The sequence below is a fragment of the Capsicum annuum genome, chromosome 5 (assembly GCF_002878395.1).
Source record: "Capsicum annuum cultivar UCD-10X-F1 chromosome 5, UCD10Xv1.1, whole genome shotgun sequence".
NCBI lineage: Eukaryota > Viridiplantae > Streptophyta > Magnoliopsida > Solanales > Solanaceae > Capsicum > Capsicum annuum.
The window spans coordinates 199,551,657-199,569,865 of NC_061115.1; the positions used below are offsets into that span (position 1 = coordinate 199,551,657).

Genomic DNA, 18,209 nt, shown 5'->3' on the forward strand with positions numbered 1-18,209 from the left:
CCTAAAATGATAGACCTTGACCTTGCTAATCGACAAACACTACCAGCTAAGCCATCCATTGAGGAGCCACCGGTGTTGAAATTGAAAGACCTAGTTGGGCACTTACAGTACATGATTTTGGGTAACAAAAACACACTACCTATTATTATTGCAGCTGATTTGGGTGAGCAATAAGTAAATGCACTTATTTTAGTACTTCAGAGGCACAAGAGAGCTATAGGATGGAACATCGTAGATATTATTGGCATTTCCCCTGGCGTCTGCACACATAAAATACAACTTGAGGAAGATTGTATTCCAATCATAGAGCATCAACATCGTCTTAACCCACCAATTTAAGAGGTGGTTAAGAATAAAATTATTAAGTGGTTGGATGTAGGAGTGGTTTACCCTATTTCTGACAGCAAATGGGTGAGCCAAGTTTAATGCGTGTCCAAAAAATGGGACATGACTATGGTTGCAAATAAAAGGAATGCATTGATTTCGCTCAGGCTACTTCCCTATGCCCTTTATGGACCAAATGCTTGATCGATTGGCCGGAAGGGGATGGTATTGCTTTTTGGATGGTTATTTTGGATACAACCAAATATGTATTTCTCCTGTATATCAAGAGAAGACGACATTGACATATCTATATGGCACCTTTGTATTTAAGAGGATGCCGTTTAGGCTATGCAATGCACCCACCACTTTTCAGTGGTGCATGATGTCTATATTCTCAGATATGGTGGAGAACACCATAGAGGTATTCATGGATGATTTCTCTGTAGTGGGATATTCATTTGAGGTGGGTTTGGAAAACCTGAGTATAGCCTTGGAACGATTTGTTGAATTCAATTTGGTGCTTAACTAGGAAAAATGTTATTTTATGGTGAAGGAGGGCGTCTTTCTCGGTCACAAAATTTCAGCAAAAGGGATAGAAGTTGATCAATCCAAGGTGGAAGTTATTGAGAAACTACCACCTCCCATTTCAGTGAAGGGAGTGCGTAGTTTTCTTAGACATGCTGGCTTCTATCAGAGGTTTATAAAAGATTTCTCGAAGGTTGCAAATCCACTTTGCAAACTTTTGGAGAAAGAAGTGAAGTTTTCCTTCGATGATGATTGCTTGAAGGTATTTGAATGCCTTAAAAAGAAGCTGGTTGAGGCCCTTATTATTGTTGCACCAGACTGGTCAAAACCATTTGAGATCATGTGTGATGCAAGCGGTGTTCCCTTGGAGCTGTATTGGGATAAAAGAAGGACAAACTATTTCATCTATTATATTATGACAACAAAGCACTGAATGGAGAACAAAAGAACTACACGACACTAAGCAGGAACTTCTGGCTGTAGTATATGCTTTTGAGAAATTCAGGGCTTATCTGCTTGGGACCAAGGTGGTGGTTCACACTGACCATGCAATTTTGAGGTATTTGATGGCTAAGAAGGATGAAAAACCAAGGTTGATTAGATGGGTATTGCTGCTACAAGAATTTGACTTTGAAGTCAAATATAGAAAAAGGTGTGAAAACCAGGTTGCAGATCATCTATTTAGAATGGAAGGTGAGCAGGCAATTAGTGATGAAATGGAAATAAATGATGCCTTCCCTGATGAGCAGATCTTGGCTGCTGCTATGGAGAAATTGCCTTGGTATGCTGATTTTGCAAATTATGTTGTGAGTGAGGTCATCCCAGAAAATCTTTCCTTCCATCAAAGAAAGAAATTCCTGCATGATGTGACACATTACTTCTAGGATGAGCCGTATCTTTTTCAATGATGTGTGGACAATATTATAAGGAGATGCGTGCCAGAAGTGGATGTATTATGCATATTGGAATCATGTCATGCTTCCCCAGTTAGAGGTCACCATGCAGGTGACTGAACGGCTAAGAAGGTGTTGCAGAGCAGTTACTATTGGCCAACATTGTTCAAGGATTCCCACCAGTTTGTGCTGAAATGTGACCAACGTCAGAGACAGGGGTCAATCTCCAAAAGACATGAGATGCCTTTGACTAAGATGCTTGAGTGGAATTATTTGATGTCTGGGGCATCAATTTCATGGGTCCTTTTGTAAGCTTGTATGGGATGAAGTATATTTTAGTTGTTGTTGACTATATCTCAAAATAGGTTGAAGTTGTTGCCTTGTCTGATAATGAAGGAAAGAGAGTTGTTGCTTTTCTCAAAAAGAACATCTTCTATCACTTTGGAGTACCACGCACTATTATAAGCGATGGAGGATCTCATTTTTGCAACAAAGTGTTTTGAGCAACTTTAGCAAAATATGGGGTGAAACAGCATAGAGTAGCCACTCAATATCACCCACAGACTAGTGGGCAAGTGGAGGTGTCAAATTGAGAGATTAAAGCCATCCTAGCCAAAACGGTGAATGCTAGTTGGAAATATTGGTCTCCAAAGCTCGATGATGCCTTGTGGGCATATCGAACTTCTTTCAAAACACCCATTGGCATGTCAACATTTCAGCTGGTCTATGGAAAATTTTGCCATTTACCAATAGAGCTGGAGCACAAGGCCTTATGGGCACTCAAAAGGATAAATTTGAGTTGGAAAGAGGCAGCAGAGCTGAGACTGGGACAACTGAATAAGATGGATGAATTTTGTCTCAGGGCATATGAATGAGCAGACCTATATAAAGAAAAAATGAAAAATACCATGATTGGAGGATAGAGAAACGAGACTTCAAAAAAGGTGACTTGGTGCTTCTGTTCAATTCCAGACTCAAACTGTTCCCAGGTAAGCTTAAATCTAAGTGGTCAGGCCCTTTTAGAGTTAGTCAAGTCTACTCATCTGAAGTAGTGGAACTTGAAAATGAAGACAGCAGTACCTTCAAAGTAAATGGGCCACAAGTCAAAGTTTATATTGGTCCAAAAGAATCAATGAAAAATGTCACAACAATCTATCTCGATAAAGTCTGAAGTAATCCAGATACCTGAGTCATGCCGCGATGTTAAATTAGGTGCTGCATTGGAGGCAACCCATGACCCTCCGGATTGATCTATTCCAGGTATACTCTAATCCTAAGTTTAGATTTTCTTTGATTTTAAGTTGAGTGTGTAGGGTAAATTCTTGTTGTAAAATTTTGTAGCCGACTAGGAGAAATACTTGTACTTGAGGCAGTTGAATTGTTTTGTGATTTTTGTACACCTCTTCAAGTAGTCTACTTCTTTAACTGTGTGACTTGCATTTAAGTGTGACCACTGTGCATCTTTATATAGTATTAGTTATAGTAACACAATAATCATTGCTAAATAGCTGCATGAACTGAATGAGTAGTAGATTGAGATAGACCTGTGTGCCAAGTGTGTGTAAGATGTTACTTAGTTCCCTTTGTATGCTGAAGCCAGAACTTTCCCGGTTAGTCTTACCTAGGTTGAAGGATAGGGGTTAGGCAAGGATCATAGGCCGTTTTGATATGAGCTCACTTTAGCCTAAATGACCTTCCCTATGTGCATAATATCCTTTGATCCTTGTTTTGAGCCTGATTAGCCTATTTTCTTTTGTGACACCTGTTACCTTCCTATTTAGATCACAATGAACCTGTTTTGGCCCTGGTCCTCTTTGGACACTGTGCACCTTGAATTAGGCAAATGGCCTAAGTTGAGGGTGTCTATCATAGGGGTGTGTGATACAAAATGAGTATGAAGAAAGGTAGCATAAAAGAAAACAATAAAAAAAAGATGGGTGCAGAGGAAAAGAGCAAGAAAAAGGAAAATTGTGAAAAAGAATAAGTGATTGTGGAAAAGACCGCACCCAACCTAAATAAGTGTGATCAATAAAAGAGAAGAGTAGAAAAGGCTAATGAGTGAAATCCCTAAAAGCTAGTGTAGTATCAAGGAGGCTTAGTCACTTTAAATACCATCGACTGGGTAATGAAAATAAGGGCAAGCCTATGGTACTTGGCATACATTAGTTGGAACTTTTTTCTGAGAGTGAGTGTTTTGATTGTCCCCATGGTTACATATATAATTCTTGATATGAGATGAGAGGGATTTCTTTGCTGTGAGGGCACACTGGTTACATTGCTAGTTACTAACTTGTTCGGGTAGTGTAATACTGGTCTATGCATGGTTAATGTAGTTAAATTAATGTCCTGTATTGATTTTTGTATGTTACATTAGTGTTCTTTATTGTTCTTGAATTGACTGACCTTGGAGAGGGTGAAAGTGTTTTGAGATGATATGGATAATTGACTGTCAAATATACTTTGTATTCTCTTAGTTGTGTTGAGTTGCATAAGGATAAGCAATTGTTTTAATTTGAGGTTGTTGATGTATGAGCTAATGCTAACACATTTGAGGCTTTTAACAAAGAATAATTGCAAAGTCCTAAGCAACTTTTGTCGTTTTTGATTGTTTTATGTTTGATTTTGCAGTAGAAGTGATGATGCAAGAGAACCAACAAGGATGGAAGCAACGGAGTTGAAATCTGAAGTAATTCGAAGAGAAGTGTGGCTGACGACATTTCTGATAATTCGTCAGCTCTGTGATAAGTTATCAACTTCATCATCAGCCTCAGATAGAGAATGCACCTGAGTTAAGAGTTGTGATGACATTTAATGATAAGCCATCAAGGAGCTGATAGATCGTCAAAATTGCCGTCAGCCTAAGGCAGAACATAAGAGCTGAGGTAGAGACTTGACGATATTTATGATAAGTCATCAAGAAGTTAATAGGACGTCCCAGTTTGTCGTCACCTAAAGCAGTGAGTATCAAAAGCAAAGAGGAGCTGACGACATTTGTGATAAGTCGTCAGCCTCCTGATAGGTTGTCATGAATGTCATCACCTGATTCGAGGAATTATTAAACTCTGTGATTTTGTTTCCTTATTTAGGCTGAACTATTTAAAGTCTTGTTTAGGGTTTTCTTGAGAGTTCGGAACATTTTTTGGAGACACGTATTTTGATATTTTCTCTATCTAGTTTCTTGACTTGAACAAGCAATTATTTTGAAGAGATTATCATCATTATTTTGGGATTACTATTGTGATCTAATCTGAGAATCTCTAGTTCCTATTCATCTTGTGGTAAGTTTATCTTTCAAATCATGAATATAACTAGTTGTTTCGATTATTACATAATGAACGGCTAAATTCCTTTAACTTGAATTATGGGATCTAGGGTTAAGTCTTGATAAGGTGCTGAGTTTTCAAGATTCAAAAGGTGGTTGGACTCCTTGATAATTCTGAGGTTTTAATTATCGTCTATTGGTTCCAAATGATAGATAACACCTGCTTTGATTTGCTTGATAAAGAAAACAAATATAGTGGGAAGTGAATTATTAACAGGGACTTGGAAGCACTAAAAAGTTCCATTTAATAATTGACGTTGTAACAAGGTTGATTAACCTGAGGTAAAATCTGGTCATGAATATAAATTCCGTAAGTCCAAGAACATTAGGTAATTAAATGCATAAGTAGGTCGAGAGACATTTAGGCATAACTTCGTTAAAGATAACATGTTGTCCTACCTACTGTGAGAATCTTGAACCACCATTAGCATCTGTCAAGTACCAGAACCCCTAGTGAACATAATTCTGGTTTTTCCATAAACTCTTGATTACGAACACTGTAACTAAAGTGACCAACAATTACTTGCTAATCTAAAAATCCCCATTTCAAGAAACATCCAGCTATCAGTTGATTAAATTGCAAACGACTTAAGTTCACAACATATTCCCTGTGGGATTCAACCCTAACCTAGTTGGGTTTTATCTTGACAATGATTGCTTACATTCTCATTAGAGAGGTGTAGTTTGAGCATTATCAGAAAGCAGTACTTAGGTTCACTTGGGTACCTAAACCCCACTGAAAATACCTCCAAAACCGTGAAGAGAATTGTGTCCCTCTGTTAGATATGATGGATACAGGTGCCCCATACAAAAGGACTATCTCCTCAATGCATAGCTTGGCATAATCATCTCCCAAAAAGTTGATCCTTACAGGCAGAAAATGAGTTGACTTGGTCAACCGATCAATAATTACCCAAATAGAATCATACTGATTTCAGGACCTCGAAAGTCCCCTAATGAAATCCATATTGATCATTTCCCATTTCCATAAAGGCAAAGCAATCTCTTGGGAAGTACCACCAGGCCTCATATCCTCTACCCTAACTTATTGATAGTTCAAACACTTGGCAACATAGTTAGCCACATCGCGCTTCATATTATTCCACTAATAAATAGTTTTCAGATCATGATACATCTTGGTAGAGCTTGGGTGAACAACATACCTCGAAGTGTGATCTTTGTCAAGGATTCTCTTCTGCAGACCATCTACATCTAGCACATAAAATCTACCCTGATATCTCAAAATACCATCACCACCAATTTCAAAGGACATCACCTTCTATTGGCCTATATCTTTCTTGATCTGCATCAAGATAGGATCTTCAATCTGCTTCTCCTTAACTTCCGTACAAAGGAATGATTTAGTTATCTCATGAAAAACTACCCCTCCCTCTTCGAAATCTAAGAGTCGCACTCCAAGATTTGCAAGTCGGTGAATATCCTTCACCATCTCCCTTTTCCCTTCTTCAACATGAGAAAAGCAGCCCATTGACAACCTGTTAAGGGCGTCGGATACCATATTTGCCTTGCCTGGATGATAGTGCAGGCTTATGTCATAATCCTTTAGCACTTCCATCTAGTGCCTTTGCTTGAGGTTCAATTCTTTCTGGGAGAAAACATACTACAAACTCTTATGGTCAGTGAAAATATCAACATACACCGCATAAAGATAATGCTACCAGATTTTAAGTGCAAACACCACAGCCGCTAACTCCAAGTCATAGGTGGAATAACTTCACTCATGCACCTTCAACTGCCTGGATGCATAAGCCACCACCTTACCGTACTACATAAGTACATACCCAAGTCCCACACGGGATGCATCATAGTACATAACAAAACCCTTTGTGCCTTCCGAAAGAGTCAGAACAGGTGTTGTAGTCAATTTGTATTTCAACTTCTCAAAACTACTCTCACAGGAGTCAAACCACACAACCTTCACCTTTTTCTGGGTTAAATTAGTAAGTAGAGCAGCTATGGAAGAAAAGCTTTCTACAAATCTTCTGTAATACCCTGCCAAACCCAAGAAGCTCCGAATGTCAATTGGAGTCGTGGGTCAAGGCAATTTTCTCACCGCCTCAACCTTTTGGGGATCCACCCTAATCCCATCACTAGACACAATATGCCCCAAGAAAGCAATAGCACTTAGCCAGAATTCACATTTGGAGAATTTTGCATACAGCTTATGATCTTTGAGAGTTTGAAGAATAATTCAGAGGTGATTGGCATGGTCCTCCTCACTTTTAGAATAAACCAAGATGTCATTAATGAATAATATGACAAACAGATCCAGAAACTGATGAAAGACCCTATTCATTAGATCCATGAAGGTTGCATGGAATTAGTTAACCCAAAGGACATGACTATGAATCATAATGACTGTATCTGGTTCAAAATGTTGTTTTGGGAATATCTGACTCCCTAACCTTCAACTGATGATATCCCGAATGAAGATTATCTTTGAAAAACATTTAGCACCCTGAAGCTGGTCAAAAAGATAATCAATCCTACGAAGAGGATATTTATTTTTAATCGTGACCTTATTCAACTGGCGGTAAGCTATGCACATAAGAAGAGAACCATCTTTCTTTCGCACAAAGAGTTCAGGTGCACCCCAGGGAGAAACACTAGGATGGATAAAACCTTTATCTAGGATATCTGCTATCTGCTCTTTCAAATCTGCTGGAGCCATTCTATATGGTGAAATAGAGATGGGATAGCTATCCAGCAATAAATCAATGCCAAAATCTATCTCCCTATCAGGTGTTATTCCTGAGAGACTATCTAGAAAGACTTCTGGGAACTCATTTACCACCGGGACAGATAGAAAAGAAGGACTTTCAGTATTAGAATATTTAACCCAAATGAGATGGTACAAACACCCTTTTGAGATAAGTTTACGGGTTCTGAGATAAGATATAAAGTTTCCTCTAGGTGTTAAAGAATGCCTCTCCAATTCTAAGACTGGTTCATTCAGAAAAGAAAAAGTGACTCTTCTGGTTCTATAATTTAGTATGGCATAACATGAATAGAGCTAGTTTATTTCTAAGATGGCATCAAATTCAACCATCTCAAGTTCTATGAGGCCTGCCACAGTATCACGGCCACAAACAGTCACAATACAATCCCTATAACCCTTCTAGCTATAAAAGAATCTCCCACTAGAGTGGAAATAGAGAAAGGTTCAGCAATCACATTCGGCTCAAACCCAAAACCAACAACCACAAAAGGGATCACATAGGATAAGGTAGACCCAAGATCAAGTAACACATAAACATCATGAGAAAAGACTCACAACATATCAATAACTACATCTAGTGAGGCCTCTTTCTCCTGGCGATTGGTCAAGGCGTACAACTGGTTGCATCTATTTCTGGTGGCTAAAGTGGCACCCTTCTGAGGTGGTGGTGGTGTATAAGAATTCACCTGTGACTTGGCTCCTACAATATTACTCCTTACTGTTAGACAGTCTCTCTGGATATGGCCTGGTTGACCACATGAATAACACACCAAAGCACCAAACTTACATCTCAATGGATGATTCCTACCACATCTCCCACAGTACAGATAGGACCGAGACGTCTGAGCTATACTTCCCTGCAACTAAACACCCTGCATCCTCGTCCCTTGACTAGACTAAAAATTCTGGGTACGCTACTCAGCTGGGGGTCTGGACATCAAGGCACTAGCTGCAGACTGTGCATTACCCCAATTCTTTCTTTTTTGCCATTTGTTACCCCAATTACCACTCTACTGCTGACTGTAGCTTTGGTCTGCTATTTTGGCTCTCTTTGCCTGTCTGTCCTTTTCCCAAGATTCAGCGATCTTCTTTTCCTTCTCCTTAACTTACTACATGTGAACTAATAGTTTGGCAAAATCCATGTCCTTGTTCAACATTTCTCCCTGATATTCAAGTACAAAGTCATCTGAAAGGCCGAATGCAAATTTCCTCATTTGGGCTCTCATGTTACTAGTCATCTCTGGAGCATAACGGGCTAGTTGGTTGAACTTTAGAGTGTACACCTGGACACTCATCTTTCCCTACTTTAAATTCATAACTCCTCGGCTTTAGCCTCCCTCAGCTTGAGAGGAAAGAATTGATCAAGAAAGGCTTCCCCAAACTCATCCTAAATTGTGGGATCAGCATGCTCACTCTTTGAATCTTCCCAATCGTTATACCATTGGTTCGCTACATCCTTAAGCTGGTAGGCTGCTAACTCAACCCCCCTACCTCATCTACATGAATTACCTTAAAGATCTTCTCTATCTCATCCATAAACTTCTGTGTATCCTCTTCTACCTTAGTACCAATAAACTTGCGCGGGTTCATCCTCATGAACTGGACCACTCTTGTAGCCTCAGATGTAACAGATGCAGACCCAATATCTTTTGAATGTTGAGTCTTTGTGGCTACCAACTGTGCAAGCATATGAATGGACTATCTAAATTCTGCATTAGATACCTCTCTCTCATGAGTCTGAGTGCGGTTAGTCCCTATTCGGGGAGCTTTGGGTGCCCTAGGTGGGTTGGTCTGAGTAAGTGGGACTCTCAGAGTAGCATCAATCTCTGGAGTCTGAGCTCTATTTTGGGTACTCATCCCATGAGTGTGACGGACCTCATCTGTCTATGTATTCTGATCGATAGTACGATGGGGAGGCATAATTATTTTTCTGAAATGCAAGAGATCACAAATTAGAGGACAGATTAGACTCCAAAGCACGAACTAGATTACAAAGAGGGGAAACATTCCTAAATGCCTGGTAGCCTCTTGTTTATAACTATGGTGCGCTACATACCCACAAACAAGACTCTACCAGACATAATTTCATAGATACCCTGGGACCATGAACTATGCTCTGATACCAAGTTTGTCACAACCCAAACTAGGGCCTGTCCATGACAGACATCCCAAACCAAGAAAGCTCAGGTGTCCTACTCTATCTGGTAATCATCCACAACATTCACATAATAAAAGAATATGCAGAAATATAATCTGATCCGAAAACATGGTCATACTCTGGACTAAGTTTAACAATAAGGAATGAAATTCAAAAATCACTAACAACATATAGAACAGTCTGCGAAATCTCTACTACATGAAAATCTGAAGACTATCTAAAAACTAGGACAAGACCCCCAGTAGACCAAAATAATAATAGATGACAAAATCTGAAAGGGGCAGGCCTTTTGGAATAGAGAAGTCTTACCACTGCATAATCTGAGCTACTATCTGAATTATCTACTACTTATTTGGACCCCTAGACTGAGCCTCAGAATCTGAGAGGTAGGGGAGGGGTCAATACAGATGTACTGGTATGCAGAGCAAATCCAAAATAATTATGTATATTCAATATATATGAGAGAAATTTAAAGCAGTTTATAAACATATCATAAGTAAGAAATCACATGGGCATTTTAAAAGACTCTGCGAAAACATCTAAAATTTGTGACACTCTTTGTCTTACTTCTACGCTAGGTAGTGTACCCTACAATCTGTAATCCCATGAGCTATATGGGATCTACCATCAACTCGGCAGCCAAGCCCCCAACACAAGTGTGCCGCAAGGGTCGGAGTTTCTGAATCTACTAAGCCACACGGCCGTCGCCAACGTACAATAATAATATACCCGTATCGGCAAATACGTTTTCAGCCTAAGAGTTTCTTGAACTCATGCCTTATTCGGGTAACCACCTAACACTCTATATGCCCATTTTTAGTTCTTTAAACATGCATGCTCTGAAATGAGTTTGCAAATATAAAATTGTTCCTTGATTCAGAATATAGAATTAAGGACTTAGGAGAGATAAATTATTTTTAGGAATGGAGATTTTGCGAGAATCATATGGATTCATCCTTAGTCAAAGAAAGTTTGCTTCAGAATTGTTGCTGGAATTTGACTGCACCAACTTACCTATGGTATCTTCCCCACTTCATCCTTCTTGCAAACTCATTCTTTCCACAGGACCACCACTATCAAACCCAACAATTTACAAGTGATTAATAAGGAAGTTTAATTACCTCACTCAAATAAGGCATGATTTTTCATTTGCAGTCCTGACCCTGAGCTAGTTTATGCAGCAACCTTGAGTGGGTCACTTAATAGCGGCACTCTGGGTTTTGAGGTATTTATGGGTAAATCCAGGCCAAGGTCTATTTTTAATTCAGATCCATCTTTTTTGCTAATTGCTTTTTATGATGTCGATTGGTCATCATGTCGAGGCACACAAAGATTAGTTAGTGGGTTTTTTATTTGTTTGAGAGGCTCGTCTATTTCTTAGAAATCCAAGAAATAAGCCTCTATTTCCTTATCCTCAATGGAATATGATATAAGTCCATGATAAGAGTTACTGCATAACTAACTTGGATGATGATACTTCTTCAAGATCGATTTATTTCTCCATCATTGCCCATACCAGTTCACTCTGATAGCCAAATAGATATACACATAGCACGCAACCCGGTCTTTCATGAACGCACCAAGCACGTAGAGCTTGACTGTCACTTTATAAGACAATAGTTTCTTTCTGGCCTTTTCTCCCTTATATTTATTCCATCGGCTTCTCAACTTGCCGATTTATTCACCAAAGCCCTCTCCGGACCATTACATCATTCGATTCTCTCCAAGATGGGCATCGTTTCCCTCCTTCCCCCTTCCCCTCCCACATCTTGAGGAGGGTGTTGATAATATGAATCAAAAGCCAAGTAATCAAGTAAAACATGCAGCAAAACATGCTGAAAAGAAGAATCAAAAAGCACCTCTGAGGCCAAGTTCATATGGACCAAAGATGGAGCAGAGTATTAGGTTAATTTTGAAGATGACATCGCCCAATTTTCTTCAGCCCAAGAATATCCATTTGGATGATTACAAATCAGATTCTCAAGATTCTTATTAGCTGTAAATATTTGCAGTATTTTCCTAGTATAACACAAGATATGTTGTGATATTTAGCTTCCTAGTATAGTACAAAATCTGCATAGATGTTATTTTGTTTCTTTTATATTCTACCCATACTTGTATATATATATATGTATTCTTGAATGACAAAATACCCAAAAAAAATTCCCATCTCTTTCTTCATTTATATAGTTATTTACTACTAAGTATAGAATTAAAAAAATATATTTCTCTTGATTTTATAAATTGAAACAACTATTTTTAATATGGTACCAAGAAATATGAGATGAAAGATGTATGTACATTTAAATCTTGTGGTCTTAGACTTATAGTATAGAATGTTGAATTGAAAAACATACTTGTAACACCCTACGAGTTCCATCATATTCGTATAGTTCCTTATACCATTTCAACCATGAAAACGAAGTCATGGACCTTTAAATCAATTGAAAATATTTGGAATGAGTTACGGAACTTAAAAAAAAGTTTTAGGCATGAGAAATGGTCGATACACCTCGTGGGGAGGCTTGACCCTCCCGGTCGTTAATGAAATTTTCTCATCTCCCATATTTTAGCCCTTCGCGTAGTTTGTATATGTGAATTATGACTCATGGGATGATTATTCAATTTTTGTGGTATTCAAAAGAAATTTAAGTCATTAATGGGGTTGTTGAGTTTGGAAAAGTTAAACCCGATAATGGTTAATCTTTTATCAAGATGACCTCGAATTAGTGTAGTAATACTTTCAATAGGTCCGGAATGTACTTTTTAGTTAATATACATAATTGATTTATGTTTATGAGGTTTTTGAAATAAATTTTGAGTATTTATTAAAAGTTTAGGATATTTTAGATGATTAGTGAAACTAATGGTTCAATGGGTTAAAACCACAATCCTTTTACCATCAGATATTACGTGAAAGGACTTTCAGTTAATAGGGTTAATTTCTTTGGAGGAAAAGCAAGAACGGAAGGAGAAAAAAAAGGCGAGAACTATGGCTGCATCAACGAGCTTTAGGTAAGGTGTTAACTACAGTAATAATAATTGCCTATAAGTAAAGGCATACCTGATATAGAGGAAATTGATGTAAGTTTATACATATAGTAGTTACTTTATCCTAATCATTTATAAATTGATTGTGCTCTACTTGAAAACCAGAAAACAATTATTTTTGTTGTTAAACTTGTAGACTATTCTTCAACTAGGGCGAACATACAGTACGCATACGTCAAATATATATATATAGTAATACCATGCATGCTTGTTGTTCTCTTGGATAAGGTAAAAAGTGATCTTTGTGATTAGTCTTTTTGAAGGTTTCTGGTGTATGTTTTGAAGCCAATTTGAATAAAAAAATAATGAATGGGTAATGATGAAAGTAATTATTAGCCAATCATTAGATATCCTAATGCCAAGGTTATGTTCTTAGGGAATTTAAGTGTGCAGAATCCTAAACTCTCAGTTAATTCATGCATGACCCTTAACAGCGTTCTTAAACTTGAGGTTGTCATCAATACTCGATAATATAAATTAGAAATAAGCCGAGTAATAACTCTAGACATGTTCATGCCACAATTTTGATTATGGGGGTTTAGGTTTAGAATTTTTAGAGTGAATATTCTTGACTTGGGGCCAAATAATAACCCATTTTAGTTGAAATTCGACATGCTCGTTCGTACTCTTATGAGGGTTATATGTATTTGAACAGATTTTGAACATTCTAAATTTGTGAGGAAGAATAGGGCACTTGTGGACTAGTGATATTCAGATTCGTTGGTTGAGGTAGGTTATAGTTTAGTTGGACTTTAGACTTAATTTAATTATGTGTATGCTCCTAAATTATATACTTGTTAATTAGTATTTAGATATGCTTGAAATTGTTGATGTTTAGACTGTTAATGCGTGTATAAATGATTATTGAAATTTTACTTGATGGAATTGTCTTATGACTTTTAAGTGTACTTGTAAACTTGGTACATTCTGTTGTATGTTATGACGTTGTGTAAATTGATATTGATAATACTTGTTTATATATATGTTGGATCGGGTACTATGCTGATACATTTAAATTTATGTTGGATCAGGTACCACGCCGGTACGTTTATATTTATGTTGGATCAGGTACCATGCCGGTACGTTTATATTTATGTTGGATCGAGTACCACGTCGGTACGTTTATATTTATGTTGGATCGAGTACCATGCCGGTACGTTTATATTTATGTTGGATCGAGTACCATGCCGGTACATTTATATTTATGTTGGATCGGGTACCACGCTGGTACGATACATGAACATAGATTATTCCCTGCAGGTCATGACTATTTGGGAAAAAATAAGTCCCATAGCATGTGTGTACGTATTTATGTTGATTCTGTTGATGTTTACAGTATGGTTGATGCTCTTGATGGTTATTTGGCTTATTTGTGAGTACTGTTTGACCTGTTATTGTTGTATTGTTGATTCATTGAGTATTTATTATGTGACAATGTCTGTCTACTTGTTATCTAATTTATGTTGTGTACATGCTATTAAATTGAGTTTGCCTATGATACCTACTAGTACATAGTGGTTTGTACTGATACTACCCTGTACTCTTCTTTTATTGAGTGCAGAAATTATTCTAGAGGCTCATACCTGATCTCATCTCTAGAGTTCGATAGCAGATCTTGATCCAAGGGTTGGCACTCCATCTCCAGGCTGGCATGGGTCATCTTATTTGTTCTTGTCCATCTTTTGGGCAATGAAACATTCTTTACTTACTTTATTTATGAATATCTTTTTAGACATGATCTTTGTTAGTAGTTCTTGTACAATGACCTTCAGGTCTTGGAAATTTTAGTAAGTAGTTTATTTGACTTCCGCATTAATAATAATTAGTCCTGAATTATTGTATTATGTCAATTTTATGATAATATCATCTTAATAATGACTAAGTGAAAGGGTAATGGTTCAATTTAGATGGTTCTCCCACAGGAAGATTAGTGTGGGTGTCACTCATGGCCATTTGGGTCGTGACAAAGTTGGTATCAAAGTCCTAGGTTTGTCGATCTCGTCATACAAGAACATGTCTAGTAGAATCTTGCGGAACGGTACAGAGATATCTGTACTTTTCTTCAAGAGGCTATTGGACACTAGGAAAATTCAAATTCTTCTTTCTTACAAGCTATTACTTGAATTCAATTGGTATCTGGCGATTTCAATTGGTATCTGTTAATAAGAGCAATGTCAAGTAGAGTTCTGTAGATTAGTGTGTAGGGCCCCATACCTAATCTTCGTAAGACTATGAGGCAAGTAGAAGTCATTTTTCTTTCTTTCTCTCCATCGTTCCATCCTAATCTTGGACTATTAGATTGAATCCAATTGATATCTAGACAATTCCAGTTAGTATCTTAATAATTTTGAATAAAAATCTTGGAGATTTCGATTGGTATCTATTAATAAGTTGTAAAAGTTATTGTTAATAGGTAAAGACTTGTGAAAGTTGTGAACTTATTGATTGCTTGTGTTTGATATTTGGCTAAACTTGTGTTGCTGGATTTTTGTCATTATTGTGAATTAATTTTTTTTAAGTCATTAAGTGATAAAAATTGATGAAGTTTTTTTTTTATAAATATGATGAAATTATTTGATTTCTTGTTATTGTGAAACTAGAAATTCTATGGTTCTTACTTATTTTTGGTACTATTATACTGATGAGATTGTTGGTATAAGAATTGAAAGAATGATATGAGAATATGATGTTAAGAAAAGATAGTGGAAAAGTGACATGAATAAAAAACTAAGGTGATATGTGTTTTTCGGTAACGAGAGATTCTTGTTAATGATGTTGTGGATGGATCCTTGTGTAGTTCAATTATTTGATATTATCGGGGATCCTTGTGTGGCCCGATCATTGAGATTGTGTTTAGAATTTTTTTGGAGTTCTATTATTAAAATTATAATGGATTCCTTGTGAGGACTAGCTAAGTGACATTATCTTTGAGTTCCTTATGTGAACTAATTCTTAATGCTTGGCAAAATAATGAGTTTTAAATAAAAGTGATAAAAACTAGTAGAGGTTGCAGATACCTATAGAATTTGATTGATGACTTATCTGGAATGTGATATTGGTGATGAGACTATCAATGAACTATAATCAATTTATTTTGTTTGGCCTTGCTTATGTGCTAGTGGTGTGGGGACCACTCTTAAGATGATTAAGAGTTAAGTAAAGTTCGTAATAAAACTATTGTTAGGTAGAAATAAGAATAACTCTGTATATCTTAAATTGGTGTTGGTGATATAAGAGAGGTTTGCCTTAACCATGAAGTGTTTGTCGTTGAAAAACATTGAGTTAGTGTTTGTCAAGACATAAGTTGTAGTTGTGGATTTATGCACTAGGTAAAATTTTAAGAAGATAAATTGTTAATGACTTGACCTTGTGGCTGAATTATACATTTACATATCCCACATAGTTGGTTGTATATGACACTTTTAGATGATAGTAATTTCTATGATAGTGGCAATGCAAAATCAAATGGCTTAGTTACATTCATAAAATAATTAAGGATGATCCTGAATGGGAGAATAAATGAATTATTAAATGGCATGATTAATCTTTCCTTGAGTTATGCTTGGTAAATATTTCTTGTTGAGTGGTTTAGGTATGATAATTAGATGGATATTAACAATGTTGTGGAGGATAATATATTGTAGGCTCTAATTTTGTGGATCTGTAAAATGGCATGTTTATACCCCTTTTGAATCCTATTGATTTTTCTCTCTAGTTTAGATTAGTTGTAGCGTAGTTATGATGTAAACCTAGGTTTGGGAGGTGGTTTTAGTATTTGAAGCGTGATTTGTATATTTAGCCTTATTGGACTAGTGTGGTAGTCTTGATATCGTAAGTTGGGTAGAGTTCACTTGAGTAACTTGTTTCTAGTAGAAGCAATTATCTTAGGGTTGAATATGGCTTACTTGACTTCGAGAAGATGAACTAGATTTCTTATCCTAATTTAGGGCATAGTGTGCCTAATTATGGAAACTAAGGATTAGAAGTGGGATCGTCTGACCCACTTAAGCCTAAACTTTTGTTAAGTTTTGTAGACTTAGTTGCGGACGTTAGACATAGATGAGGCTAGTAAACCTTAAAATAAGATTACTTTGTAACTTGGTAACTCGTATTGATGTTCTCGGATTATGGGTTATGAGTTATAGTTATGATACTTCCTGTGGAAGTGATATTGGGCATTTAGAGATGATATTCCTCCTAGATACGTTATATGGTCTATAGAGATGTTATTTCCTCTTAGATATGCATTTTCCTAGAGAGGTGATATTCCTCGTAGTCATGATGTATGACCTATCGATATAAGATATCCTATAGAAGATTACATATCTATCTGCATTATGCCTTCAATATGTGAGATACCTCCTATATGTGAGATGATTAGAGATATGCTATAGCTTCTAAATATGATTATTGATATGAGTTTTGGATATGTATATGGGTATAAGGTCGTGATTATGATGTTGTGACTATTCTGGATAAATTAATAGACCAAGGGCCTTGTAATGATAATGATTGATTATCTTAGAAGTGTTTATCATTGTAAGAGATATGATTATAGTTTGTGAATGTATATATGTTTGTATGCATATCCCCCGTATGGGACAAAGGAAGCTATGGTATGTTGCTTACGACTTTATTAATTGGATATTAGTGATGGCTAGGAATCTAACGTAATAGTTAATGATTTTTTCTTAGTTGAAACATGGTAGCTAGCGATGGTTAATGCATGACTTATGGTGAGGTCGGATCTAGCATAGGTGAAGATTAGTTGGTATTGATGACTAAGTTTGTGATATTGATTACTTGATAAATGAGGAGTTGTGTGTTAATGAGGCTAGATAATAAAATATTTTGGTAGTAAGAGGTGACTAGTTAATAAATTTGAATAGTTGCTAAATGGTTAATTAATAAATAGCTAAGCAAGGATTAGTTGGTAAAAGATGGTTAGATAATGAATGATGTCAGTTAATAAAAGGTGGTTTGATGACCAATAGTAATGTGTTGTCTAGTAATGATTAACGAATATAGGATGATTAGTTGATAATAATGAATGGTTGATAAATGGAGGTTTTGATCTAGTGATAAACCTTGACTCGATGTTAGATGTTGGCTATTAAATAAATAGTGGTTAGTTTCTATCCCAGGAATAAAGATTATGTGAAGGATAATGTTTAGGCTAATAACTAGAGGTTATAT

At 36.7% G+C, this 18,209-nt stretch overlaps 1 long non-coding RNA gene across 1 annotated transcript; it reads left to right on the forward strand.

Moving 5' to 3' along the window:
* The first annotated feature begins 12,890 nt into the window (after positions 1–12,890).
* Positions 12,891–14,677, forward strand: LOC124898974. Its single transcript, XR_007056124.1, has 3 exons — positions 12,891–12,977; positions 14,045–14,092; positions 14,575–14,677. It is a non-coding gene; the product is annotated as an uncharacterized LOC124898974 (long non-coding RNA).
* Positions 14,678–18,209: the final 3,532 nt, after the last annotated feature.